The sequence below is a fragment of the Mirounga leonina genome, unplaced genomic scaffold, assembly GCF_011800145.1.
Source record: "Mirounga leonina isolate KUSES-001 unplaced genomic scaffold, KU_Mleo_1.0 Mir_447, whole genome shotgun sequence".
NCBI classification, from domain to species: domain Eukaryota; kingdom Metazoa; phylum Chordata; class Mammalia; order Carnivora; family Phocidae; genus Mirounga; species Mirounga leonina.
This window is the reverse complement of record NW_023270757.1, coordinates 1,735,725-1,758,110: the sequence shown is the minus strand read 5'-3', so window position 1 is coordinate 1,758,110 and position 22,386 is coordinate 1,735,725. Positions and strand designations below refer to the sequence as shown.

General features: G+C 40.6%; 1 protein-coding gene across 1 annotated transcript in view; it reads left to right on the top strand.

Annotated features, from left to right (window-relative positions):
- The first annotated feature begins 2,384 nt into the window (after window positions 1–2,384).
- The window catches only part of DENND4C (DENN domain containing 4C), a 142,545-nt gene continuing 122,543 nt past the window's right edge, over window positions 2,385–22,386 (top strand). Inside the window, exon 1 of the mRNA XM_034987926.1 lies at window positions 2,385–2,651. The gene's annotated coding sequence lies outside the window, so the exon portion shown is untranslated. The remainder of the gene's footprint in view (window positions 2,652–22,386) is intronic.

Below are 22,386 nucleotides of genomic sequence, written 5' to 3'. Positions count from 1 at the left end.
GGGTTGCTTGGCAGACTCAGCCAGAAGAGCATATGACTCTTGATCTCAGGGTTGTGGGTTCAAGCCCCACATTGGATGTAGAGATTACTTAAAAATAAAATAAAAAAAGAAATTCTAAAAATAATTAATTACCATAATCAGATTCAACTGTTAGATTTATAATGCTTCTGTTAAACATGGAGTTGAATAAAACAGATCAAAAGAAATAAAGAAGTATAAAGGTCTTTGAATATTCCTGTGATAGCCAATTTTTAGTTTTTCGAGGGAACAAACAGGAAGAGGAAAATAATATGGGATGCTTCAGCACGGAAGATGGCTACCCAAAATATCTTGTTTATTTTAAGGAAATTTACAGGATTTCCATTTAACTCTTTTGCAATGCTGATCCACAGAAATATGCAGTGACCATGCCCAATCACAGGTCTGTATTCCCTTCTTCAATGGACTGGGTGTTTCTTCTATGCATTCTTGCATCTAGAAAGGCTCAACTGAAACTGATACTATAGGATTATAACAAGCTCCTCTCCCATGTTTTAGACTCAAATATTTACATGTTAAAAATTAAAATGAACTTATTTTAGTGCCGGGCACGTAAGATTGCAGTTGAGAAGGTTGCTGAATCAAGGACTTTCAGACCTAAGAACAGCTACCGAGGTAAGAAAATTAGGCCCCAAATATACAAGTTCATTCCATGAAACTTTAGGTAGACAATGGCAATGACAAATCTATGGGAAATCTATAGGACAATTAAAATAGTGAAAAAAAATTAAAGAAATTCTTAAATCCCACATTGCAAACTGAGAAAAATCTGTCAATCAAATGGAAGAGATACATTGCTTCTTCCATTTTTCACTTCCATTTTGGTCGCAAAAAAGCCAGAAGAAAAAACTCCCTAAGTGTGTTAACGCAATCTATCCATTAAGACATCTTGTCTATATTAAATCTTTTTTTAAAACTATTATTTAGCTTTAAAACTATTAATTAATATGCTTGGAGAAAGGAAGGACAAGAAGTCCTCAAGCTGAATTTCCAGTTATTAGTTCCTTGAAAAACTTCTGTCCAGGTTGTCAAATATTGGTTTTCACTGTGCTCAAACTGACTCCAAACTATTACTAAATAAGCCTTATAACTATTGCTGTGCATTTCTATAGAATCAATTCTGACTGCTAATGTAGTTAGGAAAATAGTTTCTGCCATTGGCTACAAAATTCGAACTATCTGTATATGCAATAAACTTCAGAAGTAAACCGACAACAGAGCGCTCATGACTGAGGTCTAATCTTACACTTTTCATCAAAAGTGCAGATTGAATCAAGAGAGTAATTCTCAGGAAAATGATCATTATATATTTGAATATTCATCAGAGATACCCAAATCTTACCCATTCTAATTTTGACCTGCCATGGAATCTGTGAAATCATTCGCCATTTATTTTTATTTTTTTGCCAGGAGATAAAAAATGTTGTTTCAAACCACTTGCTTCTTACTGAGTAACTAGTTGCTATTCTTCCTCACTCTAATAACTTCCAAACGTTTGTCAAAAATAGTTTGCAAAATTTGCACGAAGGCGAAAGGACTTTGCATGCATCCGTGTAGATAAGGAGCCTACACTTAGGAGGCAGGAGAGGACTTAAAACAAGCCATTTCTCCATTTGGAGTCCCCATCCCGACATCCCGGCCGAGGCAGCTTCACGGGGCACGGCCAAGGACTCTCTCGGGACGCTGCAGCGGGGAAAGGACTTCGGGAAGCGCCATTCCGCGGGTCTCTCTCCAGCCTCAGGGCCCCCCTCCCTCCCCCGTCATGCGTGGAAATTCCAACTGCCACCGTGGGAACGAAACTTCTCTTCCAGAGACCTGCATCCCGCGCGGCATTCTCAATGACTTTGAGGGACGCAGCGTCACTTTCCCCGTCTTGGATAAAGCGGAGAGGAGCGGCCGCCACCTGCCTGAGGCCAAGGCAATAAACCTACACCACACAGAGAGTCTGAGCCCCGCAAGAAGGGGTGCAAAGCAGCGCTCAGGGCTCTTTCCTCCCAGCTCGATTTCGGCTGGGGACCGGCGGAGCGGACGCGGAGGAGGGGCTCCAACGGGGTGGGGCTGGGACCTCACGCCCCGCGGGGGTCGCCGCGGGAGGCGGGGGGAGGGGAGCAGCGGCCGCGCGGGCTCGGCCCTCCCCGGGGGCGGGGCTCTAGCTCTGCCCCGCCCTTCCCCACCCCTCCCCCACGTCCTTTTCCACCCGCCCCCGCAGTAGGAAAGGGAGAGGGAGGGGGGGAAAAGGAAAGTGCTGTTCTGTGGAAAGGGGCGGAAGGAGGGGGAGAAAAAAAAGGAAAGGGAACAGAAACATGGCCGTCAGCTGTCGGAGCGGTAGTGCAGCGGGCAGCTCCTAGGCGACCCGCCGCCCGCTCTGCCGGACTCGAGAGAGCAGAGCCGCCCGCGCGAGCTCCCGCTCCCGGCCGTTATCGCTGCACGCGGCGCCCCTCGAGACCGAGCCCTTGAGGCGGCGCAGGCGCAGATCGGGCCGTGGAGGCGGCGGCCGCAGGAGCAAGTCCCCCGCCCGGCTGTGCCGAGGGCGCGCAGGCCGCGAAGCCGGCGCTTTCATGCCCCAGGAAGGGGCTGTGTCCGGGTGGCACTGAAGGTGGAGTGGGCGGCAGGTGAGTCCGCGGTGGAGGGCCTTTCGCGGAGGAACCCTGCGCTGCGCCGCCGCGGGGCCCGCGCTGCTGTGCCGTGGAGGGCTCCGGGCAGGTAGCAACTCCGAGGGCTGAGTTCCGATGGCCCGCCTGCGGGGGGTCGCCAAGCAGGCGGAAAGTGGCGGGGCTGGCGTTCCCGGCCTAGTCTCTCCGCGGTTTCCGGGGGCGGGGAGTCCCCGGAGCCTGCGGGGAGTGATGATGGGGGGAGAGGCCGCGCCAGGACGGGCCTCCCCGCGCCGCCCGCCCCGGCCCCTGAGAACCACTTGCCAGGACGCGCGAGGGGGCTGGGCCCTGGGGACCTCCTGGGCGACGGCCGGGTGGGAGGGGGCTGGGGCGGAGGGGGCGGGGACTGGGTTAGAGTGGGTGGAGAGCGAGGGCTGGGGTCTGGCGAGAAGGGTCCGGAGAGCGCGAGGGGAGGCCCGGCGGCCCGGGCAGGTGTCTCAGGTGAATGGAGGGCATGTCCTCCTCCGCCTTACCGTGGCTGATCCTCAGGGCTTCCTTGTGGGAGATGACTTTTCGGAAGGCTGGTTCCATTAAACTCCGAGTGACTAAACACAAATTAAACCAACTAATGAGCGCCTAGTGCTGACTTGTGTAGAGAGCTGTAACTTTTCTGCTCTGAGGATGCTGTCTTTTTTTTCTTTTGCTGCTTCATGGACCTTTTTCCCTTGCGTCGCATCAGAACAGATAAGGAATGACCCAGTTTTAAAGAGTACCAGCGTCCCATCCTTTTTGTGTTTGTTTCACACGGGAAAATTTAGGCCAGTTACCGAAGTTACTTGTGCAAATATGAGGGTAAGTGTCATCTCCAGTAACGAACGGACCCCCTCAGCTGTCTGTGTGTTTTGCCTAAAAGAGATGGTCAGACATCGTAATCTGGGAATTTGATTTACTGAGACTGCTTAATTGTGTTCAAACTCTTGTTAAGTCTTTTTCCCTAGACCCCAGTTTGCGGTAGGAGTAGCTCTTCCCTTCCGGTCTTCCGGTTTAGAAGGTGAGGGGTGTAGTAAGACAGGGGAGGATATTAGGGCCAAGGCGCCAAGTTTTAATGAATACTTGATTTGAGGGGAGCGTGTGTATTAAGCTATCCGAAAAGAAGAGCATAGTTTATGATCTGTGTATACATAAGAGCAAAATCGGTATCAAAGGAAAACTGCGCGTTAAAGAATGTCAGTTCTTGTTCAGTTATAATCATTAAAAAAAACACATTTTATTTTCTGCCCTGTTCTTTGAATTAATTACCGTTAAAAGGTTGGTAAACTGTCCTCTTGCTGTGAGACTGGGGACTCAGAAATGAATTTAGATTTGTATTCGTGAGGGTGAACTGCCTCGTATAGGCTTGTTTTGACTCATTTTTCTCATAATGGCAAACTCAGTCCACACTTTGCACTACATTGGTATCTCGTGTGGCCATTTTGCAAAATAGTTGATTTTAGTGAACCGGTAATATGCTAGTTGATTTTGGCCATACATAGTACCTCACTTAGTGCACTACGTTTTTAGACTTGTTAATTTGGATAATAGACAAGCAATGATGTTAGAAATGTTGAAGTTGTATATTGGAGTAATTTATACTCTTCTATAATTTGTAAATGAGTGCATCCTGTTGTTGAGAGTAAACATAGTATTTTGTAGTATAAACTTGAGTTTTCAGCTGAAGAAATTGGCAGTAGAGCTGGTGTGTGGGGACTTCTTAAAGCGCAAATGTTTTAAATTATAAGGAACTGCAGTGATGTGTAGGCTGTGACAATTCGTGGTGCCAGACTTGGAAGGTTATTTGGTTGAGGTGCTCTCTATAAAGAAACATGTTAAGTATCTTCAGTAAAAGCTAGTTTGTAGCTATACACAAGGGATTTAAATGATAAAGATACATAAAGGCACCTTTGCTCTTTGTGTATCTTCCATTTAGGACCAAAACATCTCATATTTTCTTTGGAGTTTCCTGCCAAGACAGTTACTGATTTTGCATTGGCTTTGCTGCTCGTTTTGAACGTTAGTCTTACCCTTGCAACTTAAGTACAGGTTGTAAAGCAAAAGAAAGCTGCTGAGTCAGAGGCAGGTTGTCTCATTTGGTCTTTCTGATTTGCAGAAGGGAATTTCTGTTAGAATTTCAATTTCCAATATAATATGCTTGCTGAAACTGAGATAGTAAGGGCAAATAAGCTTTCTTAATGCAAGAATTAACATTTTATCTTCTGTCAGCTATTGCCTCGAGTTTTATCTCCTCTTTCAGATTGTCAGTTTGACAGACTTGTAGTAAATGGAATGCCTTGTTGGGATTGGAGATTGCTTTGTAAGACTTAAAAGTTAGGGGAAGTTGTACATGTTACAGCTGGTGTAAAGGTGTAGGGTTAGCATCAGATTGTAGGAAGTTCCAAAATCAGATACATTTATTATTTGAAATTTAAAACTGTATTTTTTGGGAAGAAATTAGGTAATTTATAAACTTAAAAATTTTTTCTACTTATGTCAGTACATAACACATACAAGTAAGTATAGTAGAGCTTAATGTGCTACTTGAAAACTTTTTATTGGAAAAGAATATGATTAAAGGAAATTCAAAAGGAAAAAATTTAATTCTCACCTATCTTACATTTTTCTTTATTCTTATTCTACTTGTATAATATATTAATATAATGTACTAATCCTGTCCATACTTGTATATGATTCTGTGGTTAATAATCATATAATTGTCTTTTTTTAATTTTTAAAGACTTTTTATTTATTTGATATAGAGCATGCCCAGGAGCAGGGAGGCAGGGCAGAGGGAGAGGGTGAGGGAGAAGCAGACTCCCTGTGGAGCAAGGAGCCTGAGACTCCGGGCTGGATCCCAGGACCCTGAGATCATGGCCTGAGCCAAAGGGAGACGCTTAACCCACTGAGCCACCCAGGTGCCCCATATAAAATTGTATTTTTTTTTTTAAATTAGAGTCTGCGTGTGCCCGTGGTAGGTGGAGGGCAGAGGGAGAGAATCTCAAGCAGACTCCCTGCAGAGCCCATTGTCTGGGGGCTTGATCTCAGGACCTGGAGATCATGCCCTGAGCTGAAATCCAGAGCCTGCTGCTTAACTGACTGAGCCATCTAGGCGCCCCATATAATTGTCTTTTTAAACATAACATGTTTTCCTTGGTGCTGTTACTTTATGGCTTTGTAATAGTCAAAAGTTTTACTGTTTCATAGTGGATTTGACTATTTCTCTGTCTTTTAACATTTTAGTAGTTCCACTTTATTACTCTTAAAATAATGTGATAATGAAATCATTTTGCTAATATGATAGTCCAAACCAAATTATTATTTTTTTAAAAGATTTTATTTATTTATTTGTCAGAGAGAGAGAGCACAAGCAGGGGGAGTGGTGCCTGATGCGGGACTCGATCCCAGGACCGTGGGATCATGACCTGAGCCAAAGGCAGCCGCTTCACTGACTGAGCCACCCAGGCGTCCCCAAACCAAATTATTTTTTAAACTTTTGAAAAATTAAACATTCTTTGAACTGTTTCATTTGCAGTGGATTATTAGGGCTCCTCTAATATAGTATTTAATTGAGAACAGAATTAAAGAAAGATGAAAAACCGTAGATATGCCTGTATGACTTGAATTCATTGAGTAGGTAGCATAATATAAATTCATAATTCTCCCTGTTAACTGATTTGCTACGTTTCTATGTTTATTAATTTTACTTTTTTTTTTTAAAGATTTTATTTATTTATTTGAGAGAGAGAGAATGAGACAGAGCACATGAGAGGGGGGAGGGTCAGAGGGAGAAGCAGACTCCCTGCCGAGCAGGGAGCCTGATGCGGGACTCGATCCAGGGACTCCAGGATCATGACCTGAGCCGAAGGCAGTCGCCTAACCAACTGAGCCACCCAGGCGCCCCTAATTTTACTTTTAAAATATAGTAAGTAATAGTCTTATAGGAATTCTTAATTCTTTTTTTCTTTTTTTTAAGATTTTATTTATTTATTTGACAGAGAGAGACATGGCGAGAGAGGGAACACAAGCAGGGGGAGTGGGAGAGGGAGAAGCAGGCTTTCTGCGAAGGAGGGAGCCCGATGCGGGGCTCGATCCTGGGACCCTGGGATCATGACCTGAGCTGAAGGCAGCCGCTTAACAACTGAGCCACCCAGGCGCCCCAGTTCTTAATTCTTAAAGTAATACTGTGGGGCATAAATGTTTCTCAGTGTAACTTATTTCAACCAGACCTAATATTTACAAATCTAGATTTATATAATCTTTGACTTGTAGAAGAGTAATCTTATAGGATTTTAAAAGTCTTTGAAATATTTTAAAGGATTCCTTGAATCTAGTTTTTTTATTGTGTATATGCAGTTTATATATATCTTAATTTAGGGAAACTTAGATCCTAAAAACATAAATGTTATGAGTCTCTTTAATTATGGAAAAAAAGAATGTATTAAATAGGTACTGTGCTGCCGGCTAGGGATAAAAAGATGAATAACATACAGTCTGAATATTAAAGTCTAGTAGGATAAACAGTCTTACAGATATGCATCACAACTACAACATGACAAATCTAAAATAGAGCAAATGTCTCTATAGAAGCAGAGGGAAGTCCCTAACTATTTTTGGTGTGGATTAGAGGTGGTGAATTTACATAGAGGGAGACATTTGATTTAAAACTCAAAAGAATGATATGAAAAGGCACAAAGTAATGAAAACAGTGGATTTAATTAAAATGCAAGTAATGTAGTATAGCTACACAGGTAGTTTTTTTTTTTTTTTTTTTTTTAAGATTTTATTTATTTATTTGACAGAGAGAGACACAGTGAGAGAGGGAATACAAGCAGGGGGAATGGGAGAGGGAGAAGCAGGCTTCCCACGGAGCAGGGAGCCCGATGCGGGGCTCGATCCCGGGACCCTGGGATCATGACCTGAGCTGAAGGCAGACACTTAACGACTGAGCCACCCAGGTGCCCCTAGCTACACAGGTAGTTTTGAAGGGAAATAGAGACTAAGCTGGAGGGGAAAGCAGGACTATGTCATGAAGAGTCTTAAAAGTCAAATAAGAAATTAAGACCATACACTGTGGGGAACAGGAAACCATGTAATGATTTTAGGCTGTAAATATGTTTGGCTCAGTTGCGAAGGATGGATATGGGAGAGCAGCTTGAGTGAGGCTGCAGGTTCATCAGAAGATCTTGAAGGCATCCAGGTGAGAATTGAGAACAGCAGTGGTAGGGATGGGAAAAAATGAATAGAATTGAGAACTGTTATGTGATACAAACATTTTTCTGTGGCTCAAAAGCCTTGTCTTTACCCTTATCTTCTCCTTGTCCAGTATGCATCTGTCACACCAGCCAACTTTCAGGTTCTTTCTCTTAGAACCCTTGCATATGCTGTTCCATTTACATACTAGTTTTTCTGAGCCAGCTTTCCTGATCACACTGTCTTGTTAGGGAGATCAGTTACTATCAGACCACCTAGTTATTTCATTCTGTAGAATTTCTTTTCTTACTGTCCTTCCTTCCTTCCTTCATGTTTGTTCACCTTACCAGTTTGGAGGTTATATGTGATCTGGTGCCTTTTTATTTTTTGTAAGTGTGGGTCTATTTCTGGTCTCTCTTTTTCTGTTCCATTGGTCTATATTCTTATACCAGTACTATATTGTCTTTATTGCTATTTCTTTATAGCAGACCTTACAATCAGGTAGTGTATGTCCTTCAACATTGTCTTTTTTCAACATTGCTTTAGTTATTTTAGATCTTTAGCATTTTCATATAAACTATAGACAATGCTTATCAGTTTTTACAAAAAGCCTGATGAGAATTGACATCTTACTAATAATTGAGTCTTCTGATACTTTAACATGGCATATCGCTCTATTTATTTAGGTCTCTTTAGTTTTTTTTGGTAGTGTTTTTGTAATTTTCTTTTGTAGGTCTTGTATATATTTTGTTCAATTTATCCCTAAGTATTTAATGTTTTTTGATGCATTCCGTTGTCAATGATACTGTATTTTAAATTTCTTTTCCCCAGTTTTTTGTTGATAGTATAGAAAATACAGTTGATTCTCTTGCATATGCTGTTTTGTATTCTGTTATTCCTAAATTCACTTTTTACGTCTAATAGTTTTTATGTAGATTCCTTAGGATTTTTTTCATACACAATCGTGTCTACAGAGAAAGCCATTTTTGTGGCTTCATTTCTAATCACTATGACTTTTTTTTTTTTTTGCAACTAGCTAGGTTAGTGCTATTACCACTAGTAGATTAGTGCTCTTCACTAGAAATATAATGCAATTTAAAATTTTCTAGTAGCCCCACAATGAGAGGCAACACTAAGTCATTAAATATAATACATTTTTTACTCCACTACCTCCAACATATTATTCACATGTGTAGTAGTTTCCCCAGTGCTGCCATAACAGATTACCACAAACCATGTGGTCTAACACAACAGAAATTAATCAGTCTCAGTTCTGGAAACTAGAGGTCTGAAATCAAGGTGTTGGCAGGGACTTGCTCCCTCCGAAGACTCTAGGAAAGATTCCTTCCTTGCCTCTTCCTATTTCTGGTGGTTGCTGGCAATCCTTAGATATAGGGCTATTTAGATTTTCTGTTTCTTTTTGTGTCAGTTTTGGTAATTTGTGTCTTTTAAAAATTTTGTCCCATTTCAAATAGGTTGTTGAATTTATTGGTGTGAAAGTATTTATAATATTCCCTTGTTATTTACCAGTATACCTTCTTTCATTCCTCATATTGGTAATTTCACCTCTTGCTTTTTTATTGATTTAGAGGTATTGGTTTCTGTTGCTATTGCTTGTCCATTTTCAATTTTATTGATTTCTGCTCTTTTTGTTTTTTTCTTCTACTTACTCTTGGTTTAATTTGCTTTTCTTTTTCTAACTTCTTTAGGTGAACCCTTAGATCACTGATTTAAAAACTTTCCTCTTTTCTAATGTAAGTGCTTAAAGCTATAAATTTTCTTCTAAACATTACTTTAGCTGAATTTCACAAATTAATTTCTGTTATTTATTTATTTTTTTAATATTTTATTTATTTATTTGACAGAGAGAGACACAGTGAGAGAGGGAACACAACAGGGGGAGTGGAAGAGGGAGAAGCAGGCTTCCCGCTGAGCAAGGAGCCCGATGCGGGGCTCGATCCCAGGACCCTGGGATCATGACCTGAGCCGAAGGCAGATGCTTAACGACTGAGCCACCCAAGCGCCCCAATTTCTGTTATTTTCATTCAGCTCAGAATATTTTCTAATTTCTCTTGTGATTTTTTTTTTTGATGGATTATTTGGAAGAGTGTTGTTTAATTTCTAAATACTTGTGGAATTTTATAAGATGTCTTCCTATTACTGATTCCAAATTTAATTCCATTGTGGTCAGAGAACATGTTGTGTATGATTTATATTCTTTTAAATTTATCCAGGCTTTATTTATGGGCCGGCATCTTGTTTATCTAGGTGAATGTTCTTTGTGCACTTGAAAAGAATGTGTATTTTGCAGTTGTTAGGTGAAGTATTCTATAATTATCAGTTATATCAAGTTGATCGCGTTCTTCAAATTTTGTGTATCCTTACTGATTTTCTGTATATTTGTTCTGTGAATTACTAAGTGAGAAGTGTTGGACTTTCTTTAATTGTGGATCTGTTTATTTCTCTTTTCAATTCTGTCAGCTTGCATATGAAAAGATGCTCAACATGACTCATCATCAGGGAAATAGAAATCAAAACTACAATCAGATACCACCTCACATCTGTTAGAATGACTAAAATTAACACAGGAAACAACAGATGTCAGCGAGGATGCAGAGAAAGGGGACCCCTCTTACCCTGTTGGTGGGAATGCAAAATGTGCAGCCACTCTGGAAAATGGTATGGAGGTTCCTCAAAAAAGTTAAAAATAGAACTACCTTAGGACCCAGAAATTGCACTACTGAGTGTTTATTCAGAGGATACAAAAATAGTGATTTGAAGGGGCACATGCATCCTGATATTTATAGCAGCATTATCAACAATAGCCAAATTATGTTAAGAATCCAAATGTCCATTGATTGATGAATGGATAAAGAAGAGGTATATATGTGTGTGTGTGTGTGTGTGTATACATATATATATGTGTACATATATATGTATATATATGTGTATATATATAATGGAATATATATGCATATATAAAATGGAATATTACTCAGCCATCAAAAAGAATATCTTGCCATTTGCAATGCAATGAATGGAGCTAGAGTGTATTATGATAAGTGAAATAAATCAGAGAAAGACAAATACTATGTGATTTCACTCATATGTGGGATTTTAGAAACAAAACAGATGACCATAGGGGAAAGGAAAACAAAAGAGAGGAAGAGGCAAACTGTTAAGAGACTCTTAACTATAGGAAACAAACTGAAGGGGAGGTGGGCAGAAGGATGGGCTAAATAGGTAATAGGTATTAAAGAGGGCACTTGCTATGATGAGCGCTGGGTGTTATTTGTAAGTGATGAATCACTAAATTCTATTCCTGAAACTAATATTACACTATATGTTAAGTAACTAAAATTTAAGTAAAAACTTAAAATTTTAAAAAGAAACCACAAAAAACCCTCCCAACCCCCCCCCCCATTCTGTCAGTTTGTGCTCCATATACTTTGATGCTCTTCTTAGATGTATATACTTTTAGGATTGTTAAGCTTGATGAATGAACTTTATTATGAGATGTTTCTCTTTATCACGGTTCTGAAGTCCTCCTTTGCCTGTTGGTAATATGGCCACTCAGGGGACGTCTGGGTGGTACAGTCAGTTAAGCGACCAACTCTTGGTTTCGGTTCAGGTTGTGATTTCAGGGTCATGAGATCAAGCCCAGCATCAGGCGCCACGCACTGTGTGGAGTCTGAGATTTTCTCTCCCTCAGCCCCTCCTGCTTGTGCTCTCTCCCTCTCTCTCTCTCAAATAAATAAATAAATCTTTGAAAAAAATATGGCCACTCACGCTTTTTTACATGCTAAATGTTTTTGCATACTTGCACTTTTTTAGAAAGTAGACTTTGTTTTTTATTTTTTTAAAGACTTATTTATTTATAAGATTTATTTATTTATTTGACAGAGAGAGAGAGAGCGAGAGAGGGAGCAAAGCAAGGGAGTGGGAGAGGGAGAAGCAGGCTTCCTGCTGAGCAGGGAGTCCGATGCAGGGCTCAATCCCTGGACCCTGGGATCATGACCTGAGCCGAAGGTAGACACTTAACGACTGAGCCACCCAGGCGCCCCAAGATTTTTTATTTATTTGAGAGAGAGAGAGCATGGGTGAGCACAAGCAGGGGGGAGGAGCAGAGGGAGAGGGAAAAGCAGACTCTACACTGAGCAGGGAGCCTGATGGGGGCTCAATCCCAGGACTCTGTGATCATGACCTGAGCTGATGCTTAACCAACTAAGCCACCCAGGTGACCCTAGACTTTATTTTTTAGAACAGTTTTAGATTTACAGAAAAGTTGAGAAGGTAGTACAAAGTTCTCTACACCCTGGACCCAGTTTCTCCTATTTTTAACAGCTTATTGATTAGTATGGTACATTTGTTACAATTAATGAACTAATGTTAGTACATTATTATTAATTAAAGTCTGTAGTTTATTCAGATTTCCTTAGTTTTTACCTTAAGTACTGTTTCTGTTCCAAGATCTTATCTAGACACACCATTGCATTGAGTTGTCATGTCTCCTTAGGCTACTTGTTCTTCATAACCATGACAGTTTAGAGGAGCATTGGTCAGGCATTTTTTAGGATGTTCCTCTAGTGGAATTTTTCTGATGTTTTTCTTAGGATTAGAGAGGGGTTATGAATTTTTGTGAGGAAGATCGATCAGAGAGGTAAAGTGCCATTTCCATCACATATTAAGGATGCCTGCTGTCAACATGATTTATGATCTTGATGTTGATCTTGATTACCTGGCCAAAGTGGTGTTTGTCATGTTTCTCTACTGTAAGTTTAGTCCCTCTTCTCCCTTTCCGTTGCGTGCTCTTTGGAAGGAAGTCACTAAGCTCATTTTACACGTAAGGATTAGGGAGTAACATTCCTTGAGTATCTGCAGAAGTTATTTGAAATTCTTCTGCATGGGAGATTTGTCTGTTTTCCTTAATGTATTACTTTATTCATGTCATTAATTTATATCAGTATGGACTTCTGGATATTTATTTTATACTTTGAGTTATAATCCAGTACTACTTTATTTGTTCAAATTGTTGTAGCTATTGTTTTTGGCTATTGAGAGCTCTTTCAGTTGACTCCTGTGCTCCTTTGACATACACTCTCAGTGTGGGTTTATACTCTTCGGTGTTTATTTTTTGAACACTTACTTTCTGGCACTAAAAAGTGCTCCAGGCTCATTTTGTATATTTTCTGTTCCAGTCCCAGAATCAGCCATTTCTTCAAGATGTTATTGTTTCTTTTGATTGGAGAATAGTGTTATAAACCAAGATCTTGGGGTGCTAGGTGTGCTGATTGTTATTGGTGTGTCATCGCTTCTAGGCCTTCTCAGCTGATTGAGCAAGGAAATATACTTGTGTATATTAACCCATTCTGTACATATATTTATAAGTCTGTATGTCACCATCTGTATTTATATTAAGCTAAATATGAGGTTTTTAAAATTTATATATATATATATATTTAAGCTAAATATGAGTTTATACTGAGTCTCTAATCCATTACTGGTGGATCATCATAGTTTCCTCCCCTTACTTACCTGTAGATTCCTGCTTTGACAGTGAGAAACCTGGCTCCCACTGTCCATCATCTATTTATGTAGTTCAATTCCAGTACACATATATAGCAGTATCAGAATTGTTAACTCATACTCCTGTGGGAAACAATTTTTTTTTTTTTTTTGTGGGAAACAATTTTATCAGCTAGAGTGCCTTTTGGCAGTTCCTTTTGCCTTTAGTTTTAAAGACTCCACTCATTTCTAAAGTTACTTTGGTCAGCATCTTTTTCCTCCAACTCCCTTCAATGAGGTTGTTTGATACATTTGTAATACAGTTATATTCTGTTGACCTACTCCACATTGCTTCGGGGGATCCCCTGACCTCCTCAATGGTTTTTAAAATTTTTGCATACATTAAAGCTCATTTTGTATGCTTTAAAGTTCTATGAATTTTGAAAAAAAATTTTTTAAAGATTTTATTCATTTATTTGACAGAGAGAGAGAGAGAGAGCAAGAGCAGTAACACAAGCAGGGAGAGTGGGAGAGGGAGAAGCAGGCTTCCCACCGAGCAGGGATCCTGATGCGGGGCTTGATCCCAGGACCCTGGTATTGTGACCTGAGCTGAAGGCAGACGCTTAACAACTGAGCCACCCAGGCACCCCTCTATGAAATTTGACAAGTTCTATGAATAATGTCATGTATCCACCATTACAGTGTCCTATTGAATAGTTTTACCTCTGTAAAAATCCCCTGTACTCCAACTCTAAAATCCTATCTGCCTCACTTTAAAGCTTTGGAAACTGGGACGCCTGGGATCGAGTCCCGCATCGGGCTCCTTGTTCCGCGGGGAGCCTGCTTCTCCCTCTGCCTCTCTCTCTCTATCTCTCATGAATAAATAAATAAAATCTTAAAAAAAAAAAAATAAAGCTTTGGAAACTGCTGATCTCTTTTTACTGTTTCTGTAGTTTTTTTGCCTTTTCTGGAATGTTATATAAATGAAATCATACATGGGTGCCTGGGTGGCTCAGTCATTAAGTGTCTGCCTTTAGCTCAGGTCATGATCCCAGAGTCCTGGAATTGAGTCCCGTGTCGGGCTCCCAGCACGGCGGGAGGCCTGCTTCTCCCTCTCCCACTCCCCCTGCTTGTGTTCCTGCTCTTTCTATCTCTCTCTCTGTCAAATAAATAAATAAAATCTTTTAAAAAAAATGAATGAGGGGCGCCTGGGTGGCTCAGTTGGTTAAGCGACTGCCTTCGGCTCAGGTCATGATCCTGGAGTCCCGGGATCGAGTCCTGCATCGGGCTCTCTGCTCCTTGGGAGCCTGCCCCTCTCTCTCTCTCTCTCTCTCTCTCTGTCTCTTATGAATAAATAAATAAAAATCTTTTAAAAATAATAATAATAAATGAAGGAACCTTAAATGCACATTGCAAAATGAAAGATGCTAATATGAAAAAACTAATTGCTATATGATTTCATTCATTTTTTTTTAATAAAGATTTTATTTATTTATTTGAGAGCGAATGAGATAGAGAGCATGAGACGGGGGAGGGTCAGAGGGAGAAGCAGACTCCCTGCCGAGCAGGGAGCCCGATGCGGGACCCGATCCTGGGACTCCAGGATCATGACCTGAGCTGAAGGCAGTCGCTTAACCAACTGAGCCACCCAGGCGTCCCCCTTTTTTTTTTCATTGTGGCAAAATTCACATAAAATTCACCCAGTTCATTCACCATTTTAACTGGGTGGGGGATGGGCAAAATAGATGAAGGGGAATGAGAGATACAGGCTACCAATTATGGAATGTACAAGTCACGGGGTGAAAGGTACATAGCATAGGGAATATAGTCAGTGGTATTGTAATAGCATTGTAGGTGACAGATATAGGTATGTGGCAAGCATAACGTAATGTATAGACTTGTAGAATCCCTGTGTTGTATACTTGAAAATGTAAAGTGTGTCAGTTATGCTTCAGTTAAAAAAAAGACAGTGAAAACAATTCACCATTTTAACAATTTAAAAACAACCATTATCTAGTTCCAGAATGTTTTCATCACCCCAAAAGGAACCTCTCTTCCCTTTAAGCAGTCACTCCCCATGTACCCCCACCCCCACCCCCCAGCCCCTGGCAACCACTAGTCTGCTTGCTTTTTCTATGGATTTGCCTATTCTGGATATTTCCTATAGTTGAAATTATGCAGTATGTGACTTTTTTTAAATTGAGGCAAAATTGGTATAAAACATACTAGTTTCAGGTGTATAGCATAGTAATTTGATTTTTGTATACATTACTAAGCGTAGTCTAGGGTCACCTGGGTGGCTCAGTCAGTCGGGTGGCTGCCTTTGGCTTGGGTCCTGATCTTGGGATCCTGGGATTGAGCCCCATATCGGCTCCCTGTTCAGTGGGGAGTCTGCTTCTCCCTTTCCCTCTGCTGCTCCCCTCTGCTTGTGCTCTCTAGCTCGTGCTCTCTCTTTCAAATAAACGAATAAAATCTTAAACAAAAAAACCCAAAGCATAGTCTAGTTTTCATCTGTTAACCATGCAGTTGACCCTCTTCACCCATTTCACCCACCCCGAATCCCCGTCCTTTCTGATAACTTTTTTTTTTTTTTCCAAACATGCACTTATATTTATTTAAAGAAAACAACTTTCAAGCGAGAGAGAAACAGCATGAGAGAGGAGAGGGTCAGAGGGAGAAGCAGGCTCCCCGCTGAGCCGGGAGCCCAATGTGGGACTCGATCCTAGGACCCTGGGATCATGACCTGAGCCGAAGGCAGTCGCTTAACCAACTGAGCCACCCAGGCACCCCTTTCTGATAACTCTTGATCTTTTCTCTCTATCTATGAGTTTTGTTTTATTTTGTTAGTTTGTTTTGTTTTTTAGATTCCACATAGAAGTAAAATCAAATAGCATCTGTCTTTCTCCGTCTGACTTATTTCACTTAGCATAATACCCTCAAGGTCCATCCATGTTGCAAGATTTCCTTCTTTTTATGGCTGAGTAGTATTCCAGTGCATGTGTGTGTATGTGTATGCACACACACATCTTTAGCCATTCATCCATCAGTGGACACTAAGTTGTTTTCATATCTTGACTATTGTAAATAATGCTGCAGTGAACATAGGGGTGAATATATCTTTGTGAGTTAATGTTTTTGTTTTCTTTGGATAAATATCCAGAAGTAGAATAACTGGATCATATGGTATTTCTGTTTTTTATTTTGAGGAACCTCCATACTGTTTTCCATAATGGCTACACCAATTTATATTCTCACTGACAGTGTTCTTTTTTCCACATCCTCTCCCAATACTTGTTTCTTTTTGATAATTGTCATTCTAACAGGTATAAGGTAATATCTCATTGTGGTTTTGATTTACATTTCCCTGATAATTACTGATGTAATATCATTTACATTTCCCTGATAATTTCTGATATGGTATCATTAATAGCTTAATGCTTTCTAGGTTCATCCATGTTAGAGCATATATTAGTAGTACTTCATTCCTTTTATGGCTGAATAATCTAGTGCATGGAAAGACCACATTTTGTTTATTGATTCTGACTTGAGGGATATTTGGGTTGTTTCTGTGTTTTGGCTATTTTAAGTAGTGCTGCTATGAATATTTGCATACAAGTTTTTATAGAGACATGTTTTCATTTGTCATGATAGTGAATTTAGTGAAATTATTGATAAGGTTGGGTTTGAGTCTGTTACCTTGCTATTTTTATTTTATTTTATTTTTCCTTACTATTTATTTTTAATTTGTCCTTTTTTTTTGCTTTTTTTTTTTTAAGATTTTATTTATTTATTTGACAGAGAGCACAAGAAGGCAAGAGTGGCAGGCAGAAGCTGGCTTCTACCTCGATCCTCGGACCCTGGGATCATGACCTGAGCTGAAGGCAGACTTTTTTTTTTTTTTGGTAAAGATTTTATTTATTTATTTGAGAGAGAGAGAGCACATGATGGGGGAGGGTCAGAGGGAGAAGCAGACTCCCCGCTGAGCAGGGAGCCCGATGCGGGACTCGATCCCTAGACTCCAGGATCATGACCTGAGCTGAAGGCAGTTGCTTAACCAACTGAGCCACCCAGGCGCCCGATTTGAATATATTTTAGTATTCTCTTTATCTCCACATTGTCTTGTTAGCTATATGTCTTTTTTTTTTTTTAAGTAGTTGCCTTAGGGCTTATAAATGCATCTTTATAACTCAGCACAGTTTATCTTCAAATAATACTATACTGTGGGGGTGCCTGGGTGGCTCAGTGGGTTAAGCATCTGCCTTTGGCTCAGGTCATGATCCCAGAGTTCTGGGATCGAGCCCCACATCGGGCTCCCTGCTCTGCAGGGAGTCTGCTGCTCCCTCTCCTGCTGCTGCTCCCCCTGCTTGTGCTCTCCCTCTCTCTCTCTGTCAAATAAATAAATAAAATCTTAAAAAATATATATTATACTATGTCATGTATAACCTAGGACTCTTTTTTTTTTTTAAAGATTTAATTTACTTGAGAAAGAGAGAGAGCACGAGCAGGCAGAGGGGCAGAGGCAGAGGGAGGGAGCGGGGAGCCCGATGCAAGGCTTGATCCCAGGACTCCAAGATCATGATCTGAGCCAAAGTCAGATGCCCAGCTGACTGAGCCACCCAGGTGCCCCAATAACCTAGGACAATTCAGTACAATTCTATTCTCTTCCATTCTTCTTCTTCATTAAAAACAAGATAATACTAGTTGTACTTTATTGGGTTGTTATGAGTGTGAAATGAGTTAATGCATGTAAAATACTTTGAACATAGTTCATGCTTTTATTTATATTGGGAATAATAGAAGAAAACTTCATTAGAATTTCTGAAATTCGCAGCTTATTTTTTTCCCAGCCTGCTTCAGCTACCTACTTCCATGATCACACCCAAGACTGTTGGTTCTCAATTCTGGCTGTACATTACAGTTAATTGAGCTGCTTAAAAATATTTATGGTAATATGCCACCTTCAAATTCTTATTTTATTGGTTTGATATGTATTTTTTAAAGAGTTCCAGCTGGTTCCATTGTGTAGTTAGTGCATTACCCTAGACTTTATGACCAAAATTTGTAACTGAAAGTATTTTAAGCATCTAACTGACTTCCTTCTCTTTTGCCAGCTTATATACTCTGGTACCCTATTCCGATATTCTTTAGTTTCCGTTGAGATCCAGGCCATTAGCCACACCACCTTTTCACTGTCTGTCATCCCCCACATATAGTAATTTCTTTGTTTACCCAGTTACATTGATTTAGTGAATAAAATTTTTAATGCCTACAAGTGTTCTATACCATTTTGTGGGATCAAGTTACCAATTCCCTCATTTCTCTCTTCCTTCACTATAATTGAGGCAAGGGGTACCTGGGTGGCTCAGTCAGTTAAGTTCCAGACTCTTTTTTTTTTTTAAGATTTTATTTATTTATTTGACAGAGAGAGACACAACGAGAGAGGGAACACAAGCAGGGGGAGTGGGAGAGGGAGAAGCAGGCTTCCCGCGGAGCAGGGAGCTTGATGTGGGGCTCGATTCCAGGACCCTGGGATCATGACCTGAGCTGAAGGCAGACGCTTAACGACTGAGCCACTCAGGCACCCCAAGTTCCAGACTCTTAATTTCAGCTCAGGTCATGATCTTAGGGTTGTGGAAACCGGCCTTTCGTCTGCTCCGCATTTAGCATGGAGTCTGCAGTCTGCTTGGGATTCTGTCTCTCCTTTTCCCTTTGCTCTTCTCCCTGCTCGTATGCTCTCTTTCTCTAAGATTTTATTTATTAATTTGAGAGAGAGAGAGAGAGAGAGAAGGCACAAATGGGGAGAGGGGCAGAAGGAGAGGGAGAAGCAGACTCCTAGCTGAGCAGGGAGCCTGACACAGGGCTCAATCCCAGGACCTCAAGGTCATGACCTGAGCCACCCAGGCACCCAAAATAAATATATTCTTTAAAACAAAACAAAGCAAAACTTACAATTGAGGCAAAACTTCACTTCTGATTAATTCATTACTTTGTGAACTCTACTTCATTGAACCTGAACAGCTGAGTGTGGTTGGAGAAAACAAACAAGAGTGCTAACTGGTCTCACTTTAAATTTATGGCCACAAATATCACTTGTGCCCCCAGCATTACTACTCATTTTGTTCTTCCACTTTCACTAATAAGAAAACCATTTAATCTCTTTTCTTTTCATGCTCTTGGCCATATATATATATATGTATGCCTTACTTTGCAAAGTAAAAATTGCACTGTAAAAATAAGCCCTTGTGTTACCACTTTCTTTCCCTCAGTTTTGCTTTATTTTTCTTCATAATACTAGTGTTTTCTGAAATTATTTACTTATAAGTTTATACTTGTATACTGATTATTTTCCAGCTATGATGTAAGTTCTATAAAGATAGGGCATTTGGTGTTTTCATTGCTTTAATTCCCAGCATTTAGAACAATGTCTGAGGCTCGGTCATAGTTTATTAATAAACCAGCAGTGATTGATTAGCAAACATAAGAGCTCTTTCCTATTAGCCACAAAACTGTAAAATACTTATGAATAATCCACGCAAGACCTGGATGAAGAAGATTATGATACTTTGCTTAAAAGCTTTTTTATTTTATTTTATTTTTTTTTTAAAGATTTTATTTACTTATTCAACAGAGAGAGTGAGAGAGTACAAGCAGGGGGAGCAGTAGAGGGAGAAGAAGAAGCGGGCTTCCTGCTGAGCAGGGAGCCTGATGCGGGACTCCATCCCAGGACCCTGAGATCATGACCTGAGCCGAAGGCAGACGCTTAACCATCTGAGCCACCCAGGCGCCCCGCTTAAAAGCTTTTTTAAAAAAAGACTTGAGGGGCGCCTGGGTGGCTCAGTCGTTAAGCGCCTGCCTTCAGCTCAGGTCATGATCCCAGGGTCCTGGGATCGAGCCCCGCATCGGGTTCCCTGCTTGGCAGGAAGCCTGCTTCTCCCTCTCCCACTCCCCCTGCTTGTGTTCCCTCTCTCACTGTGTCTCTCTCTGTCAAATAAATAAATAAAAATCTTAAAAAAAAAAAAAAAAAGACTTGAATAAAATGGAGAGTCATATCATGCTCCTGAGTAGGGAACTTAATATTGTAAAGATGTCTATTCTCCTTAAATTGTGTTTTTTTTTTTTTTTAAGATTTTTAAAATTTTATTTATTTGACAGAGAGAGATTGCGAGAGAGGGAACACAAGCAGGGGCAGAGCGAGAGGGAGAAGCAGGCTTCCCACTGAGCAGGGAGCCCGATGCAGTGCTCGATCCCAGGACCCTGGGATCACGACCTGAGCCGAAGGCAGATGCTCAACGACTGAGCCACCCAGGCGCCCCAATAAACTGTGTTTTGAGCAGTTCTAAAAAGATCTCAGCTTCCACCCCCTGCCCTCCCCCAACCTCCACTGAAACTTGATAAGCTTGGATGAATAAGGCTGGAAAGTCTTTAAAAAAAGGGGGGAGAGGATGAAGAGGAGATTTATCTGCCAGGTCAGAAAACATTTAGAACTATTATAATTAAGTATGGGTGATACCAGCTTGAAAAGTGGCTAATGAAACAAAACAAAGGTTGGATTTTATAGGATTATATAAGATATTCGTATATGAGAAAGATGAGAAAAGAATTATTCAGGGGTGCCTGGGTCGTTAAGCTTCTGCCTTTGGCTCAGGTCATGATCCCAGGGTCCTGGGATCGAGCCCCGCATCGGGCTCCCTGCTCAGCGGGAAACCTGCTTCTCCCTCTCCCACTCACCCTGCTTGTGTTCCCTCTCTCACTGTGTATCTCTCTGTCAAATAAATAAATAAAATCTTTAAAAAAAAAAAAAAGAAGTATTCAGTAAGTTAACCTTCTGTAATAAGTAGAGGGCACAGTTCTAAATTTTATTCTGTAGAGCATTTTATTTTCTTCTTTTTTTTCTTTTTTTTAAAGTTAAATTCAATTAATTAACATATAATGTATTATTTGTTTCAGGGGTACAGGTCTGTGATTCATAAGTCTTATATAATACCCAATGCTCATTACAACACATACTCTCCCAATGTCCATCACCCAGTTACCCCATCCCCCGACTCCTCTCCCCTCCAGCAACCCTGAATTTGTTTCCTAAGATTAAGAGTCTCTTATGGTTTGTCTCCCTCTCTGGATTCATCTTGTTTCATTTTTTTTTCTCTTCCCCTATGATCCTCTGCTTCGTTTCTTAAATTCCACATATCAGTGAGATTATATGATAATTTCTTTCTCTGATTGACTTATTTCGCTTAGCATTATACTCTCTAGTTCCATCCACGTAGTTGCAAATGGCAAGATTTCGTTTTTGATGGCTGCATAATGTGTGTGTGTGTGTGTGTGTGTATCTCCATCCCATCTTCTTTATCCATTCACCTGTGATGGACATCTGGGCTCTTCCCATAATTTAGCTATTGTGGACATTGCTGCTATAAATATTGGGGTGCAGGTGCCCCTTTGGATCACTACCTTTGTATCTTTGGGGTAGATAGCCAGCAGTGTGGATGCTAGGTCTTAGGGTAGCTCTATTTTTAACATCTTGAGGAACCTCCATACTGTTTTCCGGAATGGCTGCACCAGTTTGCATTCCCACCAACAGTGTAAGAGGGTTCCCCTTTCTCCGCATCCTCGCAAACATCTGTCGTTTCCTGACTTGTTAATTTTAGCCATTCTGACTGGTGTGAGGTGGTATCTCATTGAGGTTTTGATTTGTATTTCCTTGATGCCAAGTGATGTTGAACACTTTTTCATGTTCTTTTGGCCATTTGGATGTCTTTGCAGAAAGGTCTGTTCAGGTCTTCTGCCCATTTCTTGATTGGATTATTTGTTCTTTGGGTGTTGAGTTTGATAAGTTCTTTATAGATTTTGGATACTAGCGCTTTAGCTGATAATGTCATTTGCAAATATCTTCTCGCATTCTGTTGATTGTCTTTTGGTTTTGTTGACTGTTTCCTTTGCTGTGCAAAAGCTTTTTATCTTGATGAAGTTGCAATAGTTCATTTTTGCCCTTGCTTCCCTTGCCTTTAGTGATGTGTCTAGGAAGAAG